Source organism: Ursus maritimus, unplaced genomic scaffold, assembly GCF_017311325.1.
Source record: "Ursus maritimus isolate PB19 unplaced genomic scaffold, ASM1731132v1 scaffold_4, whole genome shotgun sequence".
NCBI lineage: Eukaryota > Metazoa > Chordata > Mammalia > Carnivora > Ursidae > Ursus > Ursus maritimus.
The window spans coordinates 79755336-79780742 of NW_024426552.1; the positions used below are offsets into that span (position 1 = coordinate 79755336).

At 41.0% G+C, this 25407-nt stretch overlaps 1 protein-coding gene across 9 annotated transcripts in view; it reads right to left on the bottom strand.

The window, feature by feature from the left end:
* Positions 1–12970, bottom strand: part of KLHL24 (kelch like family member 24) — a 38807-nt gene extending 25837 nt beyond the window's left edge. For 3 of the 9 annotated variants that reach the window (XM_040621531.1, XM_040621524.1, XM_040621530.1), the window contains exons 1-3: positions 12832–12970; positions 7874–8000; positions 6696–6758 (exon numbers count right to left, since the gene is read on the bottom strand). The gene's annotated coding sequence lies outside the window, so the exon portion shown is untranslated. Of the gene's footprint in view, positions 1–2069; positions 3622–6695; positions 6759–6994; positions 7189–7873; positions 8001–12261; positions 12353–12831 lie in introns of those variants that run through there. The other 6 variants (XM_040621526.1, XM_040621525.1, XM_040621527.1 and 3 more) reach the window with 6 other exon arrangements.
* Positions 12971–25407: the final 12437 nt, after the last annotated feature.

Genomic DNA, 25407 nt, shown 5'->3' on the forward strand with positions numbered 1-25407 from the left:
AAAAAAAGGAAAACATTTCAATATATAAAAAATTCAGCACTCAAACTACATAGTCTCATTCTGATGTAAACATTATAACAAAATCACATACTTAATATATCTTATATGGAGTGTAGAATACTATCTCAATAAGAACCGATGAATAAAAATTTGTATTATGGGCACAATTTAAGCCCACCCTCCAAAAATATTATATACTTTTTGAATTATTAATAACATCTCCCCTTTACACAACTAGGTTTTATCTACTGACTGTAGAGTTAAGTCTGAATGCTGTAAGATAAAGAATTTGACTACATTCAGAATCCTAATATAGATGTTTATTATCTTAATATAATATTGTGAGAGAGGAATTCAGTTATATCTATCAGTAGCTTTTAAAAATATGTATATTGGGGCACCTGGCTGGTTCAGTCACTACAGGATGTGACTCTTGTAGTTATAAATTCGAGCCCCACATTGAGAATAGAGATTACTTTAAAAAAATGTATATTGTTTGACCAGCAAGTCCATTTCTAGCAATCTATCCTAAGGAAATAATCAGGAATATGTGGAGAGATTTATCTACAGAGATGTTCAGTGCTCTATTAATAGAAAATGCTTGTAACAATCTAAATGCCCTACAATAGGAGATGAGTTAAACCATACTGCATCTTAAGGATTGAAGACAGTCTACAGAGCCATTTAAAATTATGTAGACGATATAATGACACAGGGAAGTATTAATCAGATAGTATGTTAAATAAAGTGGATCATAAAACATATGCTAAAAATAGAAAAAATTATGTATCAGTGTATCTTAGGGATAGAAAAAAGGAGCCACATATGCCAAAATGTTAAGTGATTTATCTTCTGTTTTCCTCTATTTCACCCAATTCCCACTATAAATATGTAGTATTTTGTTTTCAGACCTTTAAAACACATGTATCTATGCCCTTCTCCCTTTAGATTATAAGAAACATCCCAAACTTCTCTCAGAAATGAATATGAAAAGGTAAACTAATGGATTGAGGCACTGGGCTACAGCTATCCTGAGTTCTGATTTTTAAGGTGGTTCTTCCACTACTACTCTGTTTTCACATCTCCGTAAGTTAATATGTGATCCAAAATGTATCTGTAACTGGCTTACGAGCACTCGGAATAGCTCTCAACTATTCCCACGCTCTCATAATCTCATATACAATTTCTTCTAAAGGTCCCAGCTACTTTCTGAAACATTTCAACAGTCAGACATCCAGGCCTAACTAAGCCTAAAGAAGGCTTAAGAATATCAAAGATAACCCCCAAATGAAATGCCATTCTACATTCACAAGCCACAAATAAAATAGAGACTTGAGAGTTAACAATGTTAATTTAGAACTGTGTTTTGTGGGGCTCCTGGGTGGCCCAGTCAGTTAAGCCACTGACTCTTGGTTTCAGTTCAGGTCATGATCTCATGGGTCTTGAGATTGAGCCAGGGCAGGCTCCACGCTCAGCAGGGAGTCTGCTTGAAAGATTCTCTTCTTCCTGCCCCTCCCCCTGCTCATGTGTGCACACACGCACACTCTCTAAAAATAAATCCTTAAAAAAAACCCTGTATTTTGTATACCCCATCACATATTAAATTGTACCCCATTTTTAAAATCCTTATGTGACATAGTAAATAAGAAAATATGAAATATCAAAACCAAGAAGCAACTCCTCCTATTATATTTGCTTTCATATTCTGATTTATTCTTTTTTTTTAAAGATTTTATTTATTTGAGAGAGACTGCATGCACACAAGTGGGGGGGAGGAGGAGAGGGACAAGCAGACTCCCCACTGAGCAGGAAGCCTGATGAGGGGCTCATTCCCAAGACCCTGGGATCACGACCTGAGTAGAAGGCAGATGCTTAACCGACTGAGCCACCCAGATGCCCCATGATTTATTCTTATATTTGCCTTCTTTTCTTATCACTCTAATGACCCAGATACCCTAGTTACAAAATTCACTAGATCCTTCCAACTTTCATCAATTCCTTCACTGAGTGTATTTAATTTTGTCCCTTCCATTTCTAACATCATCAACAAACATTTATTGTGTGCCTACCATTGCCAGGATACTGTGCTTGGCCTTTGGTCTTCAGAGATGGAAGCTATTACTGGATATCACTGTTGAGGGCTTTTTTTTTTTTTAATATAGCTGAGACAAAGCATATTCACAAAAAGATAAATATAATAAGGCAGCATAAGCGAGATGATGCCACACTGGTATAGATAGCACGTTTCCACTTAAGTTTCTATTAAATGTTTTTTACCACTTCATAAAAATTAGCACTTAATTTTTCTAAGTCCAGGTGATAGGATTTTCCCTGGGCAGATGTATACCAGGCTCTTCTAACTGTTATGGAAAAGTACCTGGTTGTAATAACATTTAAAGGACACCTAAATGTTTGCATGTACAAAATCCTTTCTCTTCCATTCTTCTTTTCAACTCCTAGTTTTGCAAGTAAAGTCAGAAAAAAATTCAAGCAATTTTATCAGTCAAATGAAATAAAGATGCAAGTAAAACAAATACAGAAGCTGTATGCTAATGGGGAAATTCCTGCTGTGTTCATGTGGACTGTGTGGATTTAAAAAGTCCTAAAATGATCGAAGAGTCATTTCGGTTTCCTCTAAGAATTCTGGCAAAAACTGAGGAAGTTCTTGGAAATCTACCAAGTAAGGCTTTAGGAACTACTAAGAGCCAAGTCTGTGTACTAATTGTGTATTAACTGGTTTGACGATACCATGGGGACTGTATTTCCTTACATTAAAAAACAAAACAGAACACTAATCTTTTTAAACTGCTTGCCATGTGCCGGCACTTTCTAAATTCTCTCTTTTTTAAAAAGATTTATTTATTGGGGCACCTGGATGGCTCAGTTGGTTAAGCAACTGATTCTTGATTGATTTCAGCTCAGGTCATGATCTTAGGATACTGAGATCCAGCTCCACAAGGGGCTCTGTGCTCAGCAGGCAGTCTGCTTGAGATTCTTTCCCTCTCCCTCTGCCCCTCCCCTGGTCCCTCTTTCTCAAATAAACAAATCTTTAAAAAAAATAAAAAGATTTATTTATTTATTTGAGGGGGGAGGGGAAGAGGGAGAGAATCTTCAAGCAGACTCCCCTCGCAGTGCAGAGCCCAACACGAAGCTTGATCTGGCCACCCATGAAATTACAACTCCAGCCAAAACCAAGAGTTGGATGCCCAACCAATGAGCTACCCAGGTGCTCCAAGTTTCTAAATTCTTCATACAGATTTAATTTAAACCTCCCAACAAACTTATGAGGTTGTTACTACAATTAACAAGAAAAATTATTTATAGCCTTAGGGCTTTATACACAGGATTAAGACAGATTTTTCTAAATAGGTAGGAACGGTTTACAAAGTAAGTGGAAGACTGACAGGGATAAACTTTATTCTCACTTTTAAGGTTAAGAAAACAAACAAAATTTTAAGTATTCAAATATATATGTCATTTATTTTCTAAATATATAACAAAATTTATAATATAATGAAACTGTTATATAGCAGTGGAAACTCACATAGAAGGCCTTTTTAAATAAACACACAGCTAAAAATACACCTAAGAGAATGCTTACGAATAACTGGTTTTTGGAGCAGTGTCAATTACTGGATATTTAGTCAGTAAAATTAGCTTTTCCTAAATTTGAGGGAGTATTTGTCTACACATATGTTATGGTCCAAGAAAGCCAGATCTTAAACTGTAATCTAATTATGTTTTGGAGGTTTTTACAGATTTGCCTAAGAATAAATCTTCTTTTGTTAACTTTAATACCTAAATGAATAAAATTACATGGGTTTAAAATATTTTACTATTAGTTTTAAAATGTATTATCATGAACTAAAAAAAAAGATGTTTCTTCCCATCTCTTTTGAGATTTTCCTGACTAGAGAGGTCATGTTTGCCTTACTTCAACTTCTTGGGTTATAGCTGCCCATGCATGAGTGTGCCGTCCACAAATACATGCACATATACATGGATAAATTCACTTACAGCACATATCATCACTTCTAAACTGCAAGCTCCCATACATGTGCAATAGCACATATCTCAAATATACTTTTAATCTGAAGTTACCTCAGTAATGGTTCAATACACAGAAACCTATCTCCCATAGATGAGAGGTCACTACTGTGCCCGAATGCCAATTTTTTGTTGTTGAAACTGAAAAAAGTTCAAAGCATGTAATATCACAAGTGATAACCATTTAATTATGATAAACATAAACAAATATGATATTGAATATAACTTATTTTAACCTTAATGCTTTACCAAGCTAAATTCAAATTATGGTTGAATTGGTCACAAGTCAGCTTCCCAAATCAAGAATTTATCTTCAAATCAGCTTACTTAATTTCTTATCGCATTTCAGGTTCAAAAAATTCACAAATTATTGTTTTTGACTGGTGGTGTTATTACTGGCATTACTGACAACAAAAATCTTGAACTTTATGCCTTTTCTGTTCTACATTTTGTTCTCTCAGTGTTTAAAGATTTTTTATTTATTCACTTATTTTGGGGGCAGGGAGCTCATGATCTACGGGAGGGGTAGGGAAAGGAAGAGAGAGAATCCCAAGTAGACTGTGCTGAGCACAGAGCCAGAAGCGGGGCACAAACCCACAAACCCGAGATCACAACCCAAGCCAAAATCAAGAGTCAGATGCCCAAATGACTGAGCCACCCAGGCACCCCTTCTCAGTATTTAAGTGAATGCAAAACAATGCAAGAGAATACAAACAAAACGCAAAACAAAATAACATACTGCAAGACCTAAGAATTTCCCTTTTGGCTAAAAGGGACAAGAAAGAAAACAAATGAAAAGATACTCTGCTTTCTGTATCCAATAATCTTACTGCATCTGGTATTTGTTATCTGGTATCTGTATCTGATAAATTTGGAGATGATAGATTGAGCAAGTTATGTATTAATACAAGGCTGATGAAACCTTGATAGGAGTTAAGGTTTTGTCTTTTTATGCTCTTTTCTGCCTCTTTTTCTCATAGCTGGTTCCTTGACTGTTGAGTGACAAGAGGTCTTCCACTGCTTTCTCCCAGTGTAAAACTGAAAATTCTGGATTAGAACAGCGATAAAATCACCTGCTATTACAAAGTATTCAACAGCAACAAGATACTTGTTTACTGCTTTGTATGTAGAGAGGCTATCTCAAAGATCTGGGCTGTTTCCCTCCAAGCACCTTTGGCCTGGCTTTCTGTACATCCTCACTTTCTCTAGACTTTCTGAGAACTCTCCCATTAACCAGTCTCCACAACACGAAATGTAATCACTTCCTATTGATGACAGGGTAAATAATTCACAGAGGAGGGTCTTAGAAATAGAAGATGCATTTTATTTTATTTTATTTTATTTATTTTTAAAGATTTTATTTATTTATTTGACAGAGAGAGAGACAGTCAGCGAGAGAGGGAACACAAGCAGGGGGAGTGGGAGAGGAAGAAGCAGGCTCCCAGCAGAGGAGCCTGACGTGGGGCTCGATCCCAGAACGCTGGGATCACGCCCTGAGCCCAAGGCAGACGCTTAACAACTGAGCCACTCAGGTGCCCCAGAAGACATTTTAAAGTGTGTCTTTTGGGCTTCCAGATGTAATTCACCAGCTTTTGTTTTTCCTTTTTACACAAAGTATTAATGGTTAAAAATGTAAAGACACGTTTACCACACCTCAGCGTACAGTATCTAATATAGGCTCAAGATTTATAATAAACGAATTTACACACAATCAAGCAAACATAAATTACAGAGAATTCTTCTAAAAATTTAGCAAATATCAAAGCATCATCATTCCCTTTAGGAAAAACTAAGCAACTAAGTAAGCATCTCTAGACAACATAAGAGGGGAAAATGTTTGTTCCAGAGAAATATAATAACAAAGTCTGATCTAGATAAAGATAGCAAATGCAAGGGTGATCAGACTGTCATGTCAGCAACTGACTGCCAGTTGCATGATTTGTCTAGAAAAGCTAGTATCTGTCTTTCCCTCTCTCATTTCTTCAGGAGCTTTATTCCTGAAGCGACTCTCTCACTTGAAAGGAAGATTCTTCTTAACAGAAAGATTCTTCTGGTTAAAGGTACTCTAGGGTTTATTTCCAACTGCAGAACCCATGCATGTTGTAGACCTAGTTCCTGGTTGCTAGGTAGATTTAAAATTGTTTTTGGCCTATGTCTCAGAAAAATGAGGAGAGATAACTTATTTTAGTATCTCTAAGGCTAGAGAAAAATGTAGAAGAGGGATTGAGGATATGAGGGAGGAACTAAAAAGAGTGGATACTTCATTTCGTAACAGAAATGACTATGACACGGTTTTCTTTTATGATCCTGAGGCTAGAACTGTTCCCCATTACTCTGACTGGCTTAAGTAATCCCTGGTTAAAGAAAGGAAAATGGTTTAGATTCTCTAATAACAATGTTTAGTTGTGCGTTTTTTTTTTTAAGATTTATTTATTTGAGAGAGAGAGAGCAAGAGAGCGCGCAAGTGGGAGGGATGGAGGGAGAGAGAATCCCAAGCAGACTCTGCACTGAATGCAAAGCCCGACACAGAGCTTGATCTCAATGACCCTGAGATCACAACCTGAGCCAAAACCAAAAGTCACACGCTTAACCAACTGCACCACCCAGGCGCCCCCTTGGATATTTTATAAATACTATAAATATAATACCTTTTTAGCATTTGCTTGTTCAAATCCCCAGTCAAAATATTTGTGTTGTTTTAATTTCCACACCTAAAATAAATGGAGAACAGCAATATATTATCAGATACTATTCACTTAATGCACAGTTGGCATTATTTACTAATATGTTGAAAAAAGTTTTTAGACTTCAGTTTCTGACTTTTGCATAGTTTAAAAGTTTACTTTTGTATAGGAAATCATTACTGAATAACAATTCCTTAAAGCAAATTAATAATTTTATGCTGTTTTACATACAAATTAGTTTCTTTATTTGTCAACTTCCTTACTTGATATTATTATCTTGGAGTAGTTTCTTGAAAGATGAGTAAACAAAGATTTATGTCAGCAGCAAGCTAATCGTTAGGTGGCACTGAGATGACAAAATATATATCCTGTGATAATTCTGCAATGGATATTTGAAGAGTGTCTGGTAACTGAGGTCTCATCTGAGTTTGGGGCCATTAAATAATTCCGAGTTGGTCTATCAATAGTATAAAAATTGACAGTTTAGTCATTACGTATTATCATATCGGAATCTATTTGAGAAAATCAGAAAATGTCTTGGTAATTCAAGAAAAAATTTAGTTTTTAATCCTTAGTTATCTAAATTATCCATATAGAATCTCAAATAATTATTTTAGAATACATAAATGCATTATTATATATACATTTTAAATGTTTCCTCACTCCCGGAAGTAAGTCTAACTTGTGTGTGCCCTTGGTAAAGAATACTTCAACTTGGTCAAATTAGGAGATTGTTAATCCCAGCTCAGTAAGTGTTTTTTCCCAGTGGACAATAAAATCCTGAGCAAATGTAGGCATCCAGGTCAACTGAAGAAACGTTTATTTTTCTTTCTGGCACTGGGGTCACAAATATTGGATTCAGATCCAATTCAAGACTCTACAGGGTTGGGGTACCTGGCTGGCTCAGTCAGTAGAACATGTGATTCAATCTCTGGGTTGTGAGTTTGAATCCCACACTGTATATAGAATTTACTTAAATAAATGAATAAACTTAAAAAAAAAAAAAAAGAACTCCAGGACTGATACTTTTCTACTAGCAAAAAACACAGACTGGAATAGATTTTCTCATGATTGATCTGGTCTAGAATTATTATTAAGGCAATTCACTAGGGCACTGAGCAGTGTTTTAAGGTAATACTTACCAACCTAATAGGTAAGGGCAAGGGACAGAGTCAGTATACAAAGTCCAAAGGAGTTATAATATCAGAATTGATAGAGAATGTAGCTGTACTGCAACCAAGCTTAATTTTCCTTTAGAATGCAGGAATCCTATACAAAATAAAGAAATTACCATCAGTCTTAAAGATAGTGTGGATTAAGGAGGAGCTTTAAAGACTAATAAATACCAAACAGCAAAGGAAACCAACATTTTCACTAATGTGGTCCCTACAACTAGTAGTAGTGAACTGCCACATACTATGCTCTACACTATTCCGTTTTCTCAAATTTAACTCTGAGTGCAGAAAACATAGCAGAGACAACCAGAAGACTAACCAAGAAGAGGTTTATCTTTAAAGATATATAAAGCTATATAAAGTAAAGCAAAAGAAGGAAAGTCAGAAAAGTGCAACATAATAAGTCCATTATTTAAGAATGACTAGAAAATTGTACTTAACATGGAGCTACATAAAACCACGCAGTTGTTATACATTTCAAATATTTTCACCCTATTTTCTCAAAAGCTAATTTATTTATTTGAACTATTCTATTTAATGACTTTTTAAAAACCATGGATTTACACTCTTAAAATTTCAATTTAAAGCTTTACTCTGGGAGCAGTGAGTGGTTCCTGAACCAAGTTTTACAAATGCAGTATTTAAAGTCCAGTCTTCAAGATGTTCTTTTCTTTTCTTTTGAGGAGAGGAAGAAGAGTTTATTTTACATAGCTAAATGAAAAATAATTTAAGAGATAGTAAATAAACAAGATTTTATTTTCAACATTTTAAATTTCTTAATGGAACCACCAAGAACATATTTACCCACCATCAGACATCAGAAACCAACTGACACTTAATTTCTTTGCCTAGGATTATAGCAATTAGTGATTATCCCTTATTGACTAGAATTCAACCGGTCAATACATTCTGACTATGATTAATGAGAGAAAAAAAAAAGAAGTGTCTAATGTTGAAAAATTTAGCAGTACTTAAGCAATGTGTCAGACTTAACAAAAAAGAATACGATCTTAAATCACAGAACAAAAAAATCAAGTATCTTCAGTGTTTCTCTCCCTTGCCTTAAAACTTTTGGTTAATAATATTCCCCAACACACAAAGGAAAAAAAAAATGTTAATTATCAAACATCACACCTGCTATCAAGCTGCCTATTGAGCCTACGCACGCTTCTCACTAGACTTAACGTGTAAACTTAATGTCATTTGGTTTTACCCTGCTAACATGCTTCTTTTAGGTACTTAATGCATTGTTCTATATTAAAATTAAACGAAATCTGCAAGGACACTACCCTCTGCTCTGCCACTCGAACAAGTTTGAGAGCTAGTATTTCAGATGACTTCTCTGTGTATAAAAATATCTTTGTCAGTGATTTTTATTTATCTTAGTGACACAAATTATTTACAGAAATAACTTTTAGAAACTATTGAGTAAAGAGTAAAGCCTAATCACTGTTTTTTTGAAAGGCAGGCTCCACACTGGGTATGGAGCCTAACATGGGGCTTGACTTCACAACCCCACGAACGAGACCTGAGCTGGAATCAAGAGTCAGACACTTAACCAACTGAGCCACCCAGGTGCCCCAGGCCTAATCACTTTTATTTATTTTTTATTTTTTATTTTTTTTAAAGATTTTATTTATTTATTTGACAGGATAGGGACAGCCAGCGAGAGAGGGAACACAAGCAGGGGGAGTGGGAGAGGAAGAAGCAGGCTCATAGCGGAGGAGCCTGATGTGGGGCTCCATCCCAGAACTCCGGGATCACGCCCTGAGCCGAAGGCAGACGCTTAACCGCTGTGCCACCCAGGCGCCCCCGGCCTAATCACTTTTAAACATCCATTCAGTAGACTTTAAGGTGTGCCAAATGCTGAAAAATTACAAGCCCCTGGGTAATGAATTTAGGCAGAGTGACAAACTCATCAATTAAAAGTTTAGCTATTGTGTTTTTAATGGTAGAAAGAATAAAGGTTCTAAAACATCAACAGCTGTCAGATGGCCACATTTTTAGTTACATAATCAGAATCATACAAAATGTATTTTTCATATAATTAGATGGATATACTTATAAGGCTATTTTACTTACATTTTTCAGCATACAGTCCATATCTAAATATTTATTGAAAAAGGATGTCCCAAATTTCTAGGTAAAAGTATATACAAAAATAACCGCTGTCATTTATTTAATAGTATTTATTTTTCACAGGCTTGACTTTGGGGTTTTAATGAAATGGCAGAAAAACAGGGAAGTTAAAGTTTTTTTAAAAAAACCATTAAGGGGGCACCTGGGTGGCTCAGTCATTAAGCGTCTGCCTTTGGCTCAGGGCGTGATCCCGGCATTCTGGGATCGAGCCCTGCTTCTTCCTCTCCCACTCCCTCTGCTTGTGTTCCCTCTCTCGCTGGCTGTTTCTATCTCTGTCAAATAAATAAATAAAATCTTTAAAATAAAATAAAATAAAATAAAATAAAATAAAATACCATTAAGGTTTTAGCAACTTGAACAAAAGCTAGGAAAGTTTAAATTAAAACTTACAGCCTTAATTCAAAATATTTCTTTTTCCTGTTCTGAGACTAAGCTTTGTCTAGATAAGCGGGCTTTTGACTCTCGATTTTTAAAAAAGGTTAGAGGTTTGCAGTTTGTACAGTTAGCGTATTTAGATATGCTAAATGCCCTCAATGCACAAGTGATGAGACACTTAGGGATCCCAGAAGCTACCCTTCTGGTGTAGTCATCTCCACTCCAACATTAAAAATATATTAAGAATGCATAACAAATGAGAACTGTTCATATGCAGTTCATGCTTCACCCAGAGAACTCCATCTACCTTCTACAAATATGCATTAGGTCTTGGGTGAATTCCTACAAATTTACAGGAAAAGAAAACCTGATAAAGCCCAATTACCCTATTAACTCATGAAATTAGGCAAACTGCATCTTCAACACATTATGGCTACAGTGATTTTCTTGGAGATTTTATTAATGCCCTCTTAATTTACAATTTTAAAACAACACATCTGAAATTTACTCAAATTTTGAATCCCCGAGTGTGCCATAGTTCTCTAAACAAGGAAAATAATTTATCTAAACTAGGGTATAGAAGACTCTTAAACTTTTAGGAAAATATGCGTAAGCTACCTCTTTTTTTTTTTTTTTTAAATGATTTTTTATTATATTATGTTAGTCACCATACAGTACATTCCCGGTTTCCGATGTAAGGCTCGATGATTCATTAGTTGTGTATAACACCCAGTGCACCATGCAATACGTGCCCTCCTTACTACCCATTACCGGTCTATCCCATTCCCCCACCCCCCTCCCCTCTGAAGTCCTCAGTTTGTTTCTCAAGCTACCTCTTTTTAAAAGTAGAATTCTAATTTTAATCTTGGTCGACACTAGGCAGATTTTTAAATTTATTTTACATTTCTAATAAAAATCAAACTCAGCTGGTGTACCTAAAAGGCTATAGCAGCAAATACTAAAGCGTAATTCTTAAAAAGCTGCTTGAAACCAAGTGATTAATCACTAAAATCATTTGTGAATAGTCACTGCCTCGGGGGTGAGTGAGGCATCCTAAAATATGACGTTAAGGTCCTTATTTCGCTACTTAAACCTTGTTTACAGAAGCAGCAAGGCCAATTTCGTAAGAGGACTTCTTTCCCACCATCTCCGTAATAAAGCGACACTAGTTAAAGGGAGCTAATTTTCCGGTCTTCGCAGGGCGGGCTGCGGCGGCCATCCGCTGCTGTCCCAGAACTGCCTAAGGCTCGGGCAGAAGCTGCGGCGGTCACCGAGGGACAGCAGGGTGGCTCGGCCTCTAGCTCCAGTCCTTCCGCGCGGGAACGCGCGCCGCTAGCTCCAATTGGGCCTCAGCAGCACCAGAAGCGAGAGCGCGCGCTCTCGCGCGTCCTCCAGATCACCTTCAAAGGGGCGGAGAACTGCTTGGGCATAGCGACTAGACACCCGCCAATAAACACTCGGAACTTGCCCCGTCGTCCCGCCCGCAGTCCGCCGCAGGCGCCCAATCCCAGCTGTGTTAACAGTCTGCGCCCCGAGTGTCCAGAACTTGGGGGCGGGGACATTAGGAACTAAATTAAGAAACCGCGTCCTGGACTGGTGGGAAGGTGGGGAGGTTAGGCGGAGACTCCGCCGGCTAAACGCCTGCGCCCCCGCCCGCCCCGACTCCCCGGGGACGGTCGCTCTAGGGCCGGGTTCCCGGCGCTGGCTCAGCCGCCATCCGTGGTAAACAAAGGCTCGCGGGAGGGGGGGGAGGGGGCGGGGGTAACGGTCAGGTGACGGTGCCTAGCACATTTCGCAACCGCTCTAATGGGGCTTCTCTGGCCCGATGCCCCGAGACCCACCTTGACCCCGTCAGTCCTTCCCAGCAGGACCAGCGGTTGTCCCCACCAAACGAAACGGCTTGACCTGAGACCTTCGCGTTCTCAGTGCTTCCTTCGATTAAAAAAGAGCAGCGCCCGGTTCAAAGCCCATCGGCAACATGCGGGGCCAGTCTGCCCAGCCCTGTCCACCAGCTGCCCCTGCGGCAGCGGGGTGACCCGCACCTGCTACCCCCAACCCCCGCGGCCATGCTCCTCCCAATCCGCCCCCGGCGGGCCGCGCCAGCAACGCCGCGGTTCCGGGGCGGCAGTGCCAAGAGGCGGGGGCGCCCTCCCTTCAGGACTGCCGTTATCCTGCCGGCACAGAAGCCCCTCCTCCAGGGTGCCCTGGAGGCCCCGCGCCCCAGACAGAGACCCTGCAAGTCCCAGCAGCAATCTCTCATCAGACCCCACGTCTGGCTCCGAGACGCCGGCCGACGCTGGCTTCCCTCCTGCAGACACTCCTATGGTCGCGACCTCAGCCGCCCCTCCGCCCCCCGGTTCTAGCCGGTTCCTCGCCTCTCGGCTAGTTCCGGAGCTGTCATCCCCGGGTACCTCTCGGCGAAGGCTGGAAACGGCCAGCAGCAGTGGCCAGCAGCGGCAGCCCCTGCGTTCCCTTAGCGGCCAGCGGCGCAGCGCTCTCTTCGGCGCCGGCGTCTCCCTCCAGCCACCAGTGTTTGCGGCAGCTCACAACAAAGGAAACATGTGACCGTCGGGGCCAAAACACTGAGCGTCACCGATCCCTGGCCAATCCGAGCGGGCGCCCCCTCGCCCTGGGGCATCCTGGGATATGTAGTTCCCATTTCGGGGGCGCCCTCCGGGGTCACTTGGGCTGCTAGCTACAGGGCGGGTGTCGGTGCGGAGTGTGAGGAGACCCGATCCAGGGGCTGCTGATTCGGAAGCACTTTGTTTTAGTTAGAGACAGGTTAAGGAAATCCATCCATATTAGGAGCCTTAGTGAGAAACCTGAGTCGTGCGTTTATTGCCACGTCCTAAGGCAAAGGCACATTACCAAGAGTTCTCAGAACCTTAGCGAGTGGGCCGAGGACACAGAGATCTTTTTATTTGACCCTTTGATATACAATCGGGAAATTTGAGGGCCTGAAGGGTGAAGGGAGTAGAACTCTGGTCGCTAGACGGCCCAGGGAAATCGCCCTTCCCAGCGAATCTGTTCGTGTCAGTCATATCAAATTCTAGGTTACCTTTTAATTTTAAACGTACATGCAAGTGGAGCAATGTTGTCGCAAATCCCTATTTTCCCAGACAGATTCTTCAAAGCACGTTATTTTGTTTGTTTTTGCAAATACTTTTTTCAAGGATGAGTATACCTCCTGATTTTGAAACATTTAACTAGTTTTTGGCTTCTGATATCTGAATTATAACTTCTCTCTTTTCTATACTTTATGAATACAGCCATGCCCTTCTTAAATAGTGGAATGTGTTCCAATGACCAGTGATGGAAATAATAAAGAAGGCATGTGTTCAGGCCTTTAAAATACGATTTCCCCCCATCTCTTATTAGAAACAAAAGTGCTCAGGGGTTCCTGGCAGGCTCAGTCACAAGAGTACGTGACTCTTGATGTCAAAGTGGGACTTTCAACTCCCATCTTGGGTGTAGAGATTACTTAAAAAAAATAAATTAAAAAAATTTAAAAGTGCCTGCCATTTATTAAGTTTATATATTAGGTATTTAATAAATACTGAATAATATTAATATTATTTATTAAGTTCCAGACTCAGTGCTAAGCACTTTACATATATATCATTTAGTCCTCATAATAACCCTGCAAAATAGGTGTTTTTTTTTTTTAAAGATTTTATTTATTTATTTGACAGAGATAGAGACAGCCAGCGAGAGAGGGAACACAAGCAGGGGGAGTGGGAGAGGAAGAAACAGGCTCATAGCGGAGGAGCCTGATGTGGGGCTCGATCCCCTAATGCCGGGATCACGCCCTGAGCCGAAGGCAGACGCTTTAACCACTGTGCCACCCAGGCGCCCCCCAAAATAGGTGTTGTTATACCATTTTACAGATGAAGAAACTCAGCTACAGAAAAGATAAAGAGTTGTCCCATGGTCAGTCAGTTATTGAGTGATGAAGCTGAGGTTCACACATAGACTAAAAGAAATTTTTTATTTATATTAATATAGGTACATAATTATCTTTCTAAAAAGCTTATTTACAAAGTTACATATTACAAGGCTAGTGGTGAAAAGCAGTCCCATCTCCCATCCTTCCCCACTTCTGATTCTCCAGAAGCAAGCCACAATTATTTGAGCGATTCTGGTTATTTATATCTATATTTTCACATAACATGGCTATTTTCTATTAAGAAAGCTGTTATCCCTGTCCCCCATCCTTCCAATATTATAATGTCTGGTTAAGTGATTATTTAATGTTTATGCTATTAAGACTGTGTATTTATTATTCAACGCTGAGTCAAATAGTATACAGTTTCCTTTCTTGTATTTTTTTTTTCCTGGAGTATGAAGCCGTAGCCCTCACTGCCTTCATAAAGTTCCAACTTCCTGGGAATGCATACAAAATATTTCTTTTTAAGAAAAAAAATTTTTAAGATTTTTTATTTATTTGAGAGACAGAGACACAGATGGTGACAGAGATAGTGAGAGAGAGCAGGAGCAGGGAGGAGAGGGAGAAGCAGGCTGCCTGGGGCTCGATCCCAGGACCCTGGGATCATGACCTGAGCTGAAGGCAGACACTTAACTGACTGAGCCACCCAGGCACCCCACAAGATCCTTCTTGATGCACCCTGAGGTCTACTTGTGCAGCCTGAACACCAGCTTCAATGAACTACCCACTATTGCCCAAAAGACTCGTCCTCCAGGCCATTCCTATCCATACCTGTTCCCTATGCCTCTTACGCCACTTGCATTCCTTCATCCTAATCACTGGCATAACTCCTGCTTTTCCTTCCAAGAATCCTCGGAAACTCTCCTTTCCTCCTCATTGTCCTCTGGACTAAGTATCTCCCCTTTGTCTTCCCACAGCAGTACTTCCTTACCTCCTTCTCAGCAGTTATCACACTAATTGTCCATGTTTATTTACATGTCTCACAACTGAGATCTCTGAGGTTAGGGATCATGTCCTTTGTTTTACTTTTTTAAGATTTTATTTTTAATAAATCTTGAACTCAGTGTGGGGCTTGAACTCACAAGCCTGAGATCAAGTGTCACACACCCCACCAACTGAGCCAGCCAGGCACCCCAAGGATCATGTCTTACTAATTTTGTATCATGGTATCCCTTGTAGATGTTCAATATTTATCTGTTAACTGATGGAATGATCTCTACTTCTTGATGTTATGGGGACTGGAGTGAAAAAAAATTGCCATCAAATGCCCTAGGATCCACTTGGACTTATCTACATGAAGAGGTCCTCAGACTCTCTTGGGGCAGATGGGTGCAGGGTAATCAACCACAGTTCTGAGAGTGGAAGAGATTGAGGGGACCATAAAACAGGCAGCCCTGAAGACAGACAGGCCTACTGGTGGGTGTGGAAGCTCCTCAGGCAGCCAGAATATAGGTAGTTTCAGCATTGGTGGAGGGACCTGGGAGTTAGACCTACCCCATAAACCAGTGAACATGGCCGGGTGGCAGCCTTTTCCTTAGCTAGGACTGGAATAGAAGCAGAGCTGTTAAGTCCAGGGGGAATTTACTGAAGTTGAGTGAGATTAAGCTGTAACGTGATTTATTTTCTGCAGTGTTTACAATCCAGGTTGGCTTAGTCATTTGAAGGAGGCAGCTACTTGGAGTGGGGAGATCAGAGGGTCTTCAGACCAATTTCCTCTCCTTTCAGGGATATAGCAAATTGTGCCATATTCTCTTCTTGCAAATACCCTATGCCAGTCCGTGTTTTGCACTCCAGCAGATCCATGACAGCCTTTAAGGTTTGAAGGTGGCCATAGTTCTTCTAGCCATTCTTTTTTCCCCCCTTCTCCAGCCTGTGCCCCTTCTTCATGCAGACAGCTATCAGGACAGAGTAAATCATCAATGGAACACTTTCAGACCTTTGTGCCTCCCCTCTTGGCCTCTCACACTTAGTCCCTCTGCAGAACTGTAGTAGAAATGTTGGTCATTGGTTAAGGCTTATCTCTTGTGCCACCTCTCCTATGGGGCCTCCTCTGATTCTTTCCTCTCTCCCTGACCTGCTGTGAGGCTGGGCATATCTCTCAGGTCCTTTATTTATTTAATAAATAAAGATTGAAGATTGAAGATAGTATTTATTTATTAGAGAGAGAGTGAGAGCACAAGTGGGGCAGAAGGAGAAGCAGACTTCCTGCTGAGCAGGGAGTCCCACAAGGGGTTTGATCCCAGGAAAGGCAGACGCTTAACCAACTGAGCCACCCAGGAGCCCCCTCTCAGGTCTTTTACAATGTGACACTCACACTGTGTTTATACCCAGTCCCAGAATGCAGCTGGGTCATTTGATTTCCCTTGCAACAAATCCCAGTTACAAAGCATTAATGAATGGAGTATTTACTGAAGGTTTCACAATGAGAATCATATGGCATTTCATACTGCAAAACTACATAACAATTCCCGCCAAACATTTCTGCTTCCTCATCTCGGCTTCCCTGTTGGTACCACTACTCCTCTTTTCCCACCAGACACCCTCTCTCTTGGCCTCTGTCCACGAACTTGGGCTTCTTCCCTTTCCATGATCTCTGCCACCTTCCTTGGGGACACCCCCATCTCTTTTTCTGCAATTTGCATTTTCACACTCATCATCTTTCTTTTTTTAAATTTTTAAAAAAGATTTTATTTATTTTAGAGACAGAGAGAGAGCAGGTAGGGGTGGGGAGGGAAGAGGGACAAGCAGACTCTTCCTGAGCACAGATCCCAACTTGGGGCTTGATCCCACAACCCTGAGATCATGACCTGAGCTGAAATCAAGAGTCAGACTATTAACCAACTGAGCCACCCAGGCACCCCACACACTCATCATGTTTCAAACAAGAGAGTTCCATTCTTCGGAAGACAGAGAATAGCAGCGTAACTGGCTGGCTCAGTTGAAGGAGCTTGCGACTCTTGATCTCAGGGCTGTGAGTTCAAGCCCCAAGTTGGGTGCAGAGATAAATAAATAAAACTTAAAATATAAAAAGACAGAGAATGACATAAATAACAAATGATTTCTGCCCACCCCACCCCCACCTCATTTTCCTCCACAGACAATTTAACATCTCAGCAAGTCTATTACACAATACCACCTCAAGAGTGTTGAGTGAAGGGGAGAGTAAACACAGTACACGAGTCTCTCCAGTCTTGAGGCCTACCCCTTTCCTCCCTTCTTCTCTGATGAGGTTAGATGTGACTCATCTCTGAAGCCCTTTGAATGGAGAGGTCTGACTCTCCCTGGCTCTATAGTTACCAGGAAAGGTTTGAGTTACCCCAGTGAGGTCCTACTCCCATCCCAACCCAGACAGTCTAGTCCCCCTAGGCCAGTTAAAGCTTAAGATCAAACATCGTAGCATTAGGATTCAACAAGGAAGCTATAGCTAGAAAAATTTCCATTTCGGGATCTGGGAAAAGAGCTAAGTCTGCCACCTGAAAGGTGAGCTCCTGATCCCCTTCCCTGCACTTTTTCCTCATGAGCAGTCTTCCTGCCACAAGGTGTCTTTCCTCACAATGGAAACAAACCCATTTCTTGCTGGTAGGGTGGGGTGGCAATCCTTGCTTTCTTCTTGGAACTATCACAGGTTGAGGTCAATGAGATGCCAGTAGTTGGTGCCTTGGTGGCTTCAGGATCCTGTTTGTTACCAAACTGGCTACACTATGTGCAGATAAGGGTGACTGGTCATCACCAGGAGTCCTGGGCTCTGACTTCAGGTGGCTGAGGCACACCTGCACCCTTGCTGCTCTGTGTTGCCAAACCCTGCTCTGCTCTTCATTCTTCTGCCCCGAGGACATCTGATTTCACCTGCCTTTCAGATTCCTTAATTAATTCCCCAGCAGTGAGAATTCAGTGTATTCTTTGGTCGCAGAAGAAACCTCACGGCACCTGGGTGGTTTAGTCAGTTAAGCGTCCAACTCTTGATTTTGGCTCAGGTGATGATCTCAGGGTCATGAGATTGAGCCCCACGTCATGCTCCACGCTGGGCAGCAGCCTGCTTAAGATTCTCTCTCTGCCTCTCTCTCTCTTTCCCCCTTCCTCCCCCCCCCAAATGAAGAAATCTGACATTCTGGAAATGTTTTTTCATAAGTTACTCCTACCCTGACTGCCCTGGGTAGACCTGATTCTCCATAGCACCCCATAGCACCTTTTCACATGACTTGCTGCAAACCCTTCTCAGATATGAATACATATGAAAAGTGTCTACTCTTGTTCATGGCATCCGGTCCCAGGCTTAGGCCAGTTAAAAAAAAAAAATGACTCTTTTCTCACTCTTAGCTCTGCTCAGCTATCTGTCTCACAGATGGCTGTGAGTCCACGTAGAATTCCTGCCGCTGGCCTCAGTGGATTTTTACTCTATCCCGTTTCTTGCTGTCCTGTGACATTTAAGGGCATATATAATTCCAACTTCATCTTTCTCTGCTGTCCCTGGCACTGCTCTCCTTCCAAATGACTGCAGTTTCTGAGAGTGTCTTGTCCATCTGTGGTTCCCTTCAGCGGTATGAAAGGTTGGGACCTATCCAAGAATATCTGCAGCAGGGGCGCCTGGGTGGCTCAGTCGTTAAGCGTCTGCCTTCTGCTCAGGGTGTGATCCCAGGGTCCTGGGATTGAGCCCCACATCAGGCTCCTCCACTGGGAGCCTGCTTCTTCCTCTCCCACTCCCCCTGCCTGTGTTCCCTCTCTCGCTGGCTGTCTCTCTTTGTCGAATAAATAAATAAAATCTTAAAAAAAAAAAAAAAGAAAGAAAGAATATCTGCAGCAGACCTCTCCTGTTCTTGAAAAACCCCATCCAGTTTCTTAAATTGTGTCACTGAGACTGGCACACTAATCTCCAGCCTGAGAATTCTCACTTTAGTAAGCTCACTTGATGCTGTGCTCATCAGACCCTCTGTCTGACACACTCATTTTGCACAGTGTAACCTCCCCCAAAGCTCTGATGCAGATCTCAGAGCAGTTCCCACACTCTGACAGGTCAGGGACCACCCTAATTTGTACCATGTCATTTTTCACTCCGTACATAAGCTCAACACTCTGCCAGTCATGTCCTCTTTCTCCCTACAAAGACTGAATATGTTTCCAGTGGGGTTTCAGAGTTGAAGGGTCCTAGGTTCAAAATTTAGCTTTGTTTCTTAGTAGCTATATATCCTCGAGTAAATTACTTAATCTTTCCCAGTTTTCTTGTCTGTAAAAATGAGGATAAAAACACCTACCTCATGGAATTGTTATGAAGATGAAATCGGAAAAGCAAAAAACATATTACAGTGCCTGGAATAGACTAGGTGCTCTGTAACAACCAAAGCTGTTACTATTGTGTTTATTGTCCCCTCCCCCACCATTTCTAGCTATGTCCTCTATGCTTTGTCCTTTGCTCCAGAATAGGAGGGGTAAAGAAGGAAACAAAGGAAGAGTAATAGAACTTATAACCTCTGTTATCTGTATTTGAGAAACAAGGCAAAGCAGGCTTTTTGAATACTCACCAGGGTCCTGTCCTCTAACTTCTTTTGTCTTTGCCAGCGGGCATTTGTAAGATTAAAAAAGAGAGACTGACTACCGGACGTAGAAAAGCAGTTTTCCTCTGCTTTTAAAATATCCACACTCAATGACCACATAAATGAGCTTAAACTGTGATTGCTTCCGAGTTGCAGATCAAGGGACTAGTCGTCAGGGGTTGAGGGAGACCTAGGTCTTCTTCAGTAAGCTTTTCACATTAAAACAAAACAAAAACAAAAACACTATGTGCATATATACACTTTTCAAATTAAACAAAAATGTTTTTTAAAAAACCCTTGCTTGACAAATGTGCTCATTATTGTGCAAGCTTCTTTGCTTCCAGCCTCAGATCTCTTTGTGACTGGCCTAGAAACAGCAGGCCTCCTGGGTCACCGGTGCACAGGGACAGACACTCTTGACCCTGCTTGTGACAGCATCGCAAGCACATGCCTGACATACTTTGGATAGCCAGCCTGGTTCTATTACTGGTACATGAAAGTTTTGCTCCGGCAGCAAATCTCTAAATTTAGATGCTTTTCAGGATGAACTCTGAATGATCTTTGTCCTGAAGACTAGCAAGGAATTGGAGGGCACCTTGCTTTTTATTTATTAATTCAAGTGCCAGAGTAGATGTTTCATAATATAAAAGTTATGGAGACTGCCATAATAATGGAAAATAAAATAAAACACAGGGAGTATCTAAGATTTCTCCTTTACAGTTCTCATAAAAATTTTACCCTGAGTTCCTTTTTTCTTTCAATTAATTGATTTATTTGAGAGGCAGAGCAAGAGCAGGCAAATGCGGGGACGTGAAGGGGCAGAGGGAGAGAGAGAATCACAAGGAGGCTCCGCACCCAGCACGCAGCCTGAACTCATGACCCTGAAATCATGACCTGAGCTGAAATCATGAGCTGGACGCTTAACCAACTGAGCCACCCAGGCGCCCCTCCTTTTTTTTCACTTGAGTATGTAAAGTATTACCATATTATAGTAATACATCATAGTAATATTTTGCATACTCAAATGAAATTAAAACAAGTCCAGGGTAAAAATTCTTATCCGGGTAACACTACTGAGGTGCTTAGAATTAATACAATTAGGAATTTAGTTCTCACATAATGTCAAGATGCTTAAATGTTGCCATTTTCATTAAAGAAAAGGCAATTTCACAAATGAGAGAACTTTAGGGAATGATGGATTTACTTTAGTAAAGAACCAGCTCCTTGAAAGGCCAGCCACACCAGGGTATTTTTTTTTTGTACAGTCAAGGTATTTTTATTTATTTATTTTTAAATTTCTACTGGGATATATTTGACAATTAAAAATTGTATATATTTGAAGTATACAACTTGATGATTTAATAAGGAGTAACTTATTGATGATTATCAAATCATCACACATTGTGAAATGATTACCACCATCAAGCGAATTAACATATCTATTATATCAGATAGTTACCATTTTTTAAAAAGATTTTATTTATTTATTTGTCGGAGAGAGAGAGCACAAGCAGGGGTAGAGGGAGAAGCAGGCTCCCCATCAAGCAAGGAGCCCGATGCGGGATATCCTAGGATGCTGGGATCGCGACCTGAGCAGAAGGCAGACACTTAACCAACTGAGCCACCCTAAAGATTTTATTTTTAAGTAATCTCTATACCCAATGTAGGGCTTGAACTTACAACTGTGAGATCAAAAGTCACTCTAGCAAGTACAGCAGAAGGACCTTATTGGAGGAGACAAGGGGAATTTATTCAGTTCTTTTGCCACAGGCTCTGAGCCAGAGCCCCACAACTTTATAGTGTGGGGGAGGGGAGATGGCACTGAGGAATCTTGTCCCTTTCAGGCTGTGTTTGGTGCCTTTCCTGTTATGGAATGCTAGACTTTCTATTATCTTAACATTTATCACAAACATTTTAATATTTTCATCATGTTCATCACTTAAAGAAAAGGACTGTTTTTCCTTCTTTGTACCCAGGACTTAACATAATATCTAATACACAGTAAGTACTTGATAGATGCTTGTCCAGTGAACAATGAAGGATAGAGAATGGATTAACTGTGAAATCTCAATTTCAATGGAATTAACTATGATAGTAGAGATCAATACCTCCTAGGGTATGTATTAAGTATTGAGGTGTGGGGGTTGGAAAAAGATGGCGGAGGAGTAGGGGACCTTTTTTCAGCTGGTGCCCTGAATTGAGCTGGATATCTACCAGATCATCCTGAACACCCACGAAATCAGCCTGAGACGTAGGAAGATACATCTGGATCTCTACAAACGAACATCTCCAGTGCTGAGTATTGAGGTAGGAAGTGGGGAGCCGTGAATCCATGCACAGATATCAGAAGATAAACGGAAGAGGGGGGGAGCCGCTGGGCTCGGGTGCTGGGAAGCCGTAGCCACCTGCATGGGGGAGTGGGCTGGACTCGCGGACCGGCACCCGAGGGAAAGCAGACTGAGACTGTAAGCCTGGGAACGCGTGGGCAACCAGACTGAAAACTGGCACTCCGGAGCGCACGTGAACCACACTGAAATAGGGAGCTCGGGAGCGGGCGCGGGGAACCAGGGCGGCTGGTGGTATTAGAAGCACAAAGGACAGAGACGTGCCAGCCCTGGAAGCGAGGGCTGGGAGAGTGGCTGTGGGGAGCACAACCCGGGACACTGCAGGGTTTTTAGCAGCACCAACAGAAACAGAGTTAAAGTGGCCAGGAGAGCTCAGTGGAGAGCAGACTGCGATCTCTCTGTTCTAAGACAGAGGCTAGGATATGGCCACTGCTGCTCTGACTCTCAGAAGAGTCACAGAAAACCGCCAGGGAAAGCTGCCAGAGAACAAAAGCCCGGAAATACCAGTTCACATTGTGCCCATCCCCCCTTGCAGGGGATGGAGTGACTCTACCCAAACAGGGTTGCCTGAGTAGCAGCTCGGCAGGCCCCTTCCCCCAGAAGGCAGGCTGAAAAGTCAAGAAGCGCACATTCCTAAGGTTCCTATAAAACAAATGCACATTACTTGGGTCCTGGTCAATAATTTGGGCTCCCGCAACCTCTCCTCATCAGAATGTCGAGGAGAAATCCCCCCCAACAGAGTCTGTGGCCTCTGCAACAGAACTAATGGATATGGATATAACCAAATTGTCAGAAATGGAGTTCAGAGTAACAATGGTCAAGATGATATGTAGGCTTGAAAAAAATATTAATGAAAATATTAATGAGAATATAGAATCTCTAAGGGCGGCAATGAGAGTGAATATGGCAGAAATTAAAAATGCTATGAATCAAATGCAGTCTAAACTGGATGCTCTGACGGCCAGGGTAAATGAGGCAGAAGAACAAATTAGTGAATTGGAAGATGGGGTGGTAGAAGAGAAGGAAAAAAATGGAAACTTGGCTCAAAAAAAATCCAATCTCAAGAATGTAGATTATGGGAGATTACTCAATGAAACGTTCCAATGTCAGAATCATCGGCATCCCCGAGGGGGTAGAGAAAGAAAGAGGTCTTGAAGAGATATTTGAACAAATTGTAGCTGAGAACTTCCCTAATTTGGCAAAGGAAATAAGCATTCGTGTCCAAGAGGCAGAGAGGACCCCTCCCAAAGTCAGTGAGAGCAGACCTACACCACATCACGTAATAATGTAATTCGCAAATATTAGATCCAAGGATACAGTCTTGAAAGCGGCCAGGGGGAAGAGAATCCTCACATACAGAGGGAGGAACATCAGAATAACGTCAGACCTGTCTACAGAAACCTGGCAAGCCAGGAAAGGTTGGCAAGGTATTTTCAGCGCTCTAACTGAGAAGAACATTCAGCCAAGGATCCTTTCTCCAGCAAGGTTGTCATTCAGAATGGATGGAGAGACAAGGACCTTCCAAGACCGGCAGAAACTGAAAGAATATGTGACCACCAAGCCAGCCCTACAAGAAATATTAAGGGCGGTTCTATAAAAGTAAAAAGACCCCAAGAGTGATACAGAATAGAAATTTACAATCTATAGAAACAAAGGCTTCACAGGCAACATGACATCATTAAAATCATATCTCTCAATAATCACTCTCAATGTGAATGGCCCAAATGCTCCCATAAATGCCTCAGGGCTGCAGATTGGATAAAAAGACATGACCCATCCATTTGCTGTCTACAAGAGACTCATTTTGAACCTAACGATACATCCAGACTGAAAGTGAAGGAATGGAAAACCATTTTTCATGCCAATGGACTTCAAAAGAAAGCTGGGGTAGCAATTCTCATATCAGACAGATTAAATTTTAAACTAAAGACTGTAGTTAGAGATACAGAAGGACACTATATTATTTTTAAAGGATGTATCCAACAAGTGGATATGACAATTATAAATATCTATGCCCCCAACAGGGGAGCAGCTAGATACACAAGCCAACTCTTAACCAGAATAAAAAGACATATAGATAATAATACGTTAATGGTAGGGGACCTCAACACTCTGCTCTCAGCAATAGACAGATCACATAAGCAGAAATTAACAAAGAAACAAGAGCTTTGAATGCCATACTAGACCAGATGGACCTCATAGATATATACAGAACACTACACCCTAGAACAACAGAATACTCATTCTTTTCAAATGCGCATGGAACTTTCTCCAGAATAGACCATATACGGGGTCACAAAACAGGTCTCAACTGATACCAGAAGACTGAGATTATTCCCTGCATATTCTCAGACCCCAATGCTTTGAAACTGGAACTCAATTACAAGGAAAAATTTGGAAGAAAACTCAAACATTTGGAAACTAAGAACTATCCTGCTCAAGAATGATTGGGTAGACCAGGGAATTAAAAAGGAGATTAAGCAATTTTTGGAGACCAATGAAAATGAAAATATATCAGTCCAAAACCTATGGGACACTGCAAAGGCAGTCCTAAGGGGAAAATACATAGCCATCCAAGCCTCACTCAAAGGAACAGAAAAATCTAAAATGCAGTTTTTATATTCTCACCTCAAGAGGCTGGAGCTGGAACAGAAGAACAGGCCTAACCCACGCATGAGAAGGCAGTTGATCAAGATTAGAGCAGAGATCAATGAATTAGAAACCAGGAGCACAGAAGAGCAGATCAACAAAACTAGGAGCTTTGAAAGAATAAATAAGATCGATATGCCACTGGCCAGACTTATTCAAAAGAATAGAGAAAGGACCCAAATTAATAAAATTTTGAATGAAAGGGGAGAGATCATGACCAACACCAATGAAATAGGAAGGATCATTAGAAACTTTTATCAACAGCTTTATGCCAATAAATTAAACAACCTGGAAGAAATGGATGCCTTCCTGGAAACCTATAAACTACCAAGACTGAAACAGGAAGAAATTGATTATTTAAACAGACTGATTAATTATGAAGAAATTGAAGCAGTGATCAAAAACCTCCCCAAAAACAAGAGTCCAAGGCCTGACGGATTCCCCGGGGAATTCTACCAAACATTCAAAGAAGAAATAATACCTATTGTCCTGAAGCTATTTCAAAAAATAGAAACTGAA